Source organism: Panthera tigris, chromosome A3, assembly GCF_018350195.1.
Source record: "Panthera tigris isolate Pti1 chromosome A3, P.tigris_Pti1_mat1.1, whole genome shotgun sequence".
Lineage (NCBI taxonomy): Eukaryota > Metazoa > Chordata > Mammalia > Carnivora > Felidae > Panthera > Panthera tigris.
In genome coordinates this window covers 124,756,361-124,762,174 of record NC_056662.1, presented here as the reverse complement: position 1 = coordinate 124,762,174, position 5,814 = coordinate 124,756,361, and the positions used below count along the sequence as shown (strand labels likewise).

Genomic DNA, 5,814 nt, shown 5'->3' with positions numbered 1-5,814 from the left:
CGCCATGGCGCGAGCCTGCTTGTCCTCAGGAAGCTCCCGGTTATTATATACCTTTTCGGCTACCACCAGTAAGTCCTGCAGACTTTTTTCTCCTAGTCTATCTATTTTCTGTAATTTTCTCCTAATGTCTATGGCTGATTGGTTTACAAAGGCCATGATAACAGCTGCCTTGCTTTCCGGAGCCTCTGGATCCATGGGGGTATAGGTACGGAATGCCTCCATGATCCGTTCTAAAAAGGCAGCCGGAGATTCATCTTTTTCCTGTTGCACATTTCCTACCTTGGCCAAATTGGTTGGCTTTCTAGCAGCCATCCGGAGACCCCCCCATTAGAGTCTGGCGGTAGACCCGGAGCCTCTCCTTACCTTCTGCCGTGTTGAAATCCCACTGGGGCCGAGTTAAGAGGAAGGAGGCATCTATCTGAGCCTGGTTGGTGGTGGGATTCCCGTCTGTGCCCGGAACTAGTTTTCGGGCCCCATTGAGGATTCTTTCTCTTTCTTCAGTCGTGAACAGGACCTGCAAAAGCTGCTGGCAATCGTCCCACGTGGGCTGATGGGTAAAAAGAACAGAGTCTAATAAATCAATAAGCCCTGCCGGTTTCTCGGAAAACTTAGGATTCTGAGCTTTCCAATTGTACAGGTCACTAGTGGCGAAAGGCCAATAGTGATGGGGCTGATTCCCCTCCGCGTCTGGGGGTCCGGTTGCTCGCAGGGGCAGAATAGTGGAGTCGGCGGCGGAGGCGGATTGCTCCCTCTGAGCCCTTTGTCTGGTGAAGGGCGGGCTTCCCACTGGAGCGTTTCCGCCTCCCGCTCTTGGAACAGCGTCTGCCTCCCCCGGAGGGGGAGGATGGTGTTCTTCCAGCATCCTAGAGGGGTTATACGAGGGAGGAAAAATTAATTCTTCTTCAGTACCCCCCTGTAAGACAGGGTAGAGGGGTGCTGAAGGCTGGATAAGACTTTTCTTCTTCTTTGTCCCCTGCAAAGCAAGAATGGGTTTTGGCTCCGGAGGGAGCGGGGCTAGGAAGGGCTTAAGCCAAGAGGGTGGGTCTTCTACAAGGTCCTGCCAAGTGATAATGTAAGGGAGCTGATCAAGATGGCCCGTCTTAGACTGAGAGATGATACTCCTGACTCGGTGGATGGTAGGGAGGTCGAAGGTCCCCTCTGGTGGCCATCCGACATTGAAAGTTGGCCACTCGCTAGAACAAAAAAACTGCCACCGACCCTTTCGGACTTCCACACTGAGGTTGTTAGCTCTTCCCCTCACATCCTTAAAGTGATCAATCATAATACTTAGAGGGGTAGTCTGAGTCTGTCCCATAACGTCCGTCCAGTAAGTCCACAGAACAAAACAGAGAAACACAAAAACAGACAAACAGAGGGCCCCTAGAAAATCTTCCAACTCCATGGAAGCAAAACTGAAAGCTAGCTTAGACATTTGAGGGGATTCCACGTCCCTCCAAAACGGATGAGGGGATTCCACGTCCCTCCAAAACCGATGAGGGGATTCCACGTCCCTCCAAAGACGACGGCCTCACGCCGACCAGCGGGAGCAACCCGCCTCGTCTCAGACCTTTGAGGGGATTCCACGTCCCTCCAGAAGGGAGAATCGGAACGTCTTCCGAAACTCCCGGCCCGTGGTCCTCCAGTGCGTCCACTTAGACCGCGTCGGGCACTACCAGAACTCCAGAAGTGAGCTCACACAGAAAAGACAGAACAAACAGACAGACACTAACCGTGGCCAGTCAGGCTCTCCGGGTCGGGGGTCCCTTGGGGGTCTTGGGGATCCCGGGCTGAGCCCCCAAATGTTATGCCCAGAATTCGTGATCCCCAAAGACCACCAGGGAGCCGAGTCCGATGCAAAAGCAAAAGAACCTTTATTCGAGCTAGCTCGAGCTCAATCCCCTACCTGCACCGACGCAGCGGTGAGATACCAGGGAGAGAGAGCGAGTTTCAAAAGCACAAAGGTTTTATAGGGGTCTAGGGGCAGTTGGTGAGGTAATGGCTGTTGCCTCAGCCGATTGGCTGGGGAAGGGTCGTGGCCTCGGCCGATTGGCTGGGGAAGGGTCGGAGACCTGTTATGCAGGTCGCTGGGCGTGTTTTGATCAGGAAGTTTGAACGGGTGAGCGGGAGGTTACTCAAGGGGAGGAGGCGCGGTCTGAGGTTTCTGTGATTTTCCCGGAAAAGGGGTCATGTCGGGGACATAGTCACTCTAGGTGGAGAACACAGAACAAGATGGAGTCGGCCGGCGTAGGCCCGCCCTTTCATTAAAAAAAAATTTAAGAAAGGATGAAGGGGACCCATGTTTTTCTTGGTACTTAACTATAAACTAATTTTTCCAATGCATCCTTATATGGGGGCGATGAACAAGCATATCAACATACAAAATAAATTATTTAAAGTGGTACTTCTGAAGCGCTGGAATCACAGTCTTTACCGGGACTTTGCAAATACTTTTTTCTTGGGTTTTTAAAGAAAATTTGATTTACAATAGCTCCTTTCCCTCTTGGTTTGAAAATCAGATTGTTATTGGCTGAATTGTGCCCTCCCCGCCATTCATATGCTGAAGTGTTAACCCTCAGGACCTCAGAATGTGACCTTACTTGGAGGTAAGCTTTTACACAGTTAATCAGGTTAAAATAAGGTCATTGTATGGGCTTAATCTAATATGATGGTGTTCTTACAGGAAGGGGAAATTTGGACACAGACAAGCATGTATCGTCACATAAAGATGAAGCCAGAGATAAGGATGATGCTTCTATAAGCCAAGGAATGCCAAAGATTGCCAACAAACTAGCACCAGCTACACGGGAGCCAAGGAACAGCTTCTCCCTGACACCCCTCAGCAGGAACCAAGCCTGCTCAGACTTCTAGCATCCATTCTTGTTAGATGATAAATGTCTGCTGTTTGAGCCACTCAAGCTGTGGTACTTCATCAAGGAAGCCCTTAGGAAACTCATGCACATGTCATTGTATTTTTTTAGGCTGAGGGATCCTCCAATGCAGCTTTGCCTGGCAGTGAACATTTCTGATCAGGGCCTGAATCAAAGATTCTAGTGATTCGATTACAAACAAAATAATTGAGAGAAAAATGCAGTCAGGATAATTCCAAGAACAGTCCATGACTGAGAGCATTTTCCCCGTACCCAATGTCCCCAGCAACGATGCGCTCACATCAAGTCTGATCGTACCATGAAAAGTTCACATTTCTACAATAAAAAGTTCACATGTTTTCTTTGGTCTCGTCCTAATTTATATTGGTTTCCTTTTATGACAGGAGTCCAGGGACCAGAAAGAACTGGCCCAGGACCAAATGTAAATAAAACTTGAAATCTCTGTCATTTACCTGATCCCTAATTAGGAGAAGGGCAGCCCCTCACCCAAGCCTTTGCCAGTGCAGGTAATGCTGCTGGAGGGTCCCAACAGCTCCTTTTATGACTTGAGTGAATTTTGCCAAGTATTTGCTTGGTGTCACATTTATGAGCTTACTTAAGAATCTTTTGTACAAACGTTTTGAAGACTTACTTTGTGGACTTGCTCCAGAACTAGATTCCTGGGGCCCACTGCACAGTATTTTAACGAGGCCAAGAGGTAAGCTTTGCCTTCTGGGTATTTTCTCCTATCTTCTTTCCTGCCTCTTCTCCCTTCCTCCAGGAGTTCCTGTTCCTATAACAAACAAGTCAGCTACTACCTATGGGCAACATTCCCTTAAGCACCAACCATTGTCCTGCATCTTCCTGGGCATGGGCCTGATCTCTATGGGGAAGCTTACTATCTTAGAGCACCTGTGAATGTTCATGTGTGTGTGCACGTGTGTGCACGCGTGCATACACTTGCAATTGAGGGAGAGCTTCTTGAAGGAGAACTGCCCACCTATTTGTAGAATCCAAGTATCTTGGCATTTCAAGAAAACTTTTAAAATGTCTGATGCAACTTCGACTCCAGCAACCTTTTCTCCAATGAAAATTTGCTATACAGTATCTTTGCCAGCTGGTCATACAAGTTCTGATGGACCTCTTCCAGGATTAAGTCATCTCTGCATTTCATGGAGCCCACAAAATTCCAAAGACTTTTCATTGTTCTTGGAAGGTCTTCCACCTATTGAGATAGAACTTCTTTCTTGGCTCTAACCCACTGCAGCTCTTCCCCTAGACAGTCTCACCGACATGGGCATGGACTTATAGCAAAGTTAAATTGGGAGGGGAGCAAACTCTTAGTAATTCAGATATAAAGCACTGCCAGTTCTTCTCTCAAATGTCTGGGCCATCTTGGTGAAAGTACCCTCATACATCTGTATAATTTGTGACAGGATCCCATCTCCTCCTTCACTCTCCAGCTTATAGAATCCCCTGGCACAGGGCTGGACTGGGCTGGACAGCTTCGCCTGAGTCATATGTCTGTGAATGGTAGAATAAAGGGAAACAAGCAATATACCCTGGAAGTTCCAGAGATGGTGCCCCCTTGGGAGCATTTGGAAGACAGAAGTCCGGATCAGTGGGATGAAGGCATGCCACACAAGAAGGGGAAAAACCTAGCCAAGAAGACTGACCCTCGGCAGCCCTGGCATAGGGAAAGGGGTCTTCGAGGACTGGCATCTCGGTCCACTGGGGCTTTTCTGCTTCCTTATGTGATTTTTGGACTATAAAGATTCTCCTGTTTTCTATTATTGAAAGGTATCTTCCCATAACATTCTGAGAAAGCTCCTGATAAGAGGTATCTGCTCCAGAAATGTGGAGATGCGGCAAGGATGGCTGGGAGAGGGGCTGGGGGCAGGAGGTCTATGGCAGCAAAGGGAGTGCTTTGTGATACCAACTCCAGAGGAATTGCTGGATAGGCCTGCTGACCCAGGGAGAGGTTACCCACGTCTGGCCTGGCTCAGAATGCTCTACAGAACTCTGCCTATCCGCCGAATCACCATTGCTTTACATACTTACGTACTTCCGTCATTTCACTGCTCCCTTACACCTTAACAGAATTATATTATTTGAACAACTCAGAAGACGGCTTTTTGACAGATGAGAGAATTGAGAAGTTGAGTGATTTCCTCCAAACCACATAGGGAATTAATAGTAGAGAGTTTTCCCTTGACCTTTTGATCTTTCTGTTTCTACTGATACAAGTGAATGAGGGGAGTGAATTTCACCTCTTGAATTGTCTTGGCAATTGTCCCACTGACCCTTTGGCTCCATACCATATGACTGTGACCAAGGAGACCACATCCAGAGGGAGGAGGCCTGCCATCTCTCTCTGAGGCACTTGGTTTCTCTAGCTCCATCATACGTGTTTTGAAAGACTAAGCTAGGGTCCCATTCATTGAATAATTTGTTCAGAATGTTTTTGCATTTTTTTCCATAAGGGTGAAAATAGACTTTAGCCATCAGAGAATAATATCAAGTATTCATGCAAGGGTAAAATCAGTATCCAGAATAAGAGTTGAATCCTCCTTGTTCTGTTTATACGTGTAAATTATTTAACCACACTGGTTACATTACCAGTTGGGAATACCTCCACCTGACTAAATATATATTCGTACACGTTGGCATCAATCTCCATTAACATAATATTCACCATTATGGGAGCATTACACCATCATCCTACTCACAAATGTGACACAGAGCAGTGTCACAGACACCTCGATGCACGGGCCCTTAAGTCAAAATGGAAAGTTAAAAACACCTTCTGCAGGCAGCCACTGGCATTACTTCATATTTACATTAGTTTTGCTAATCTAGTAGAGTGAACTTTTTCCCTAAGAAAATGTAATAGGAATATTTTATTTGAAAATTTTATGTGGTAAGCAGCTGTCTAAAGTCTTAATTC

General features: G+C 47.1%; 1 long non-coding RNA gene across 1 annotated transcript; it reads left to right on the top strand.

Moving 5' to 3' along the window:
• The first annotated feature begins 2,082 nt into the window (after positions 1–2,082).
• LOC122237431 lies at positions 2,083–3,451 on the top strand. The gene is made up of 3 exons (XR_006215994.1): positions 2,083–2,116; positions 2,517–2,603; positions 2,681–3,451. It is a non-coding gene; the product is annotated as an uncharacterized LOC122237431 (long non-coding RNA).
• Positions 3,452–5,814: the final 2,363 nt, after the last annotated feature.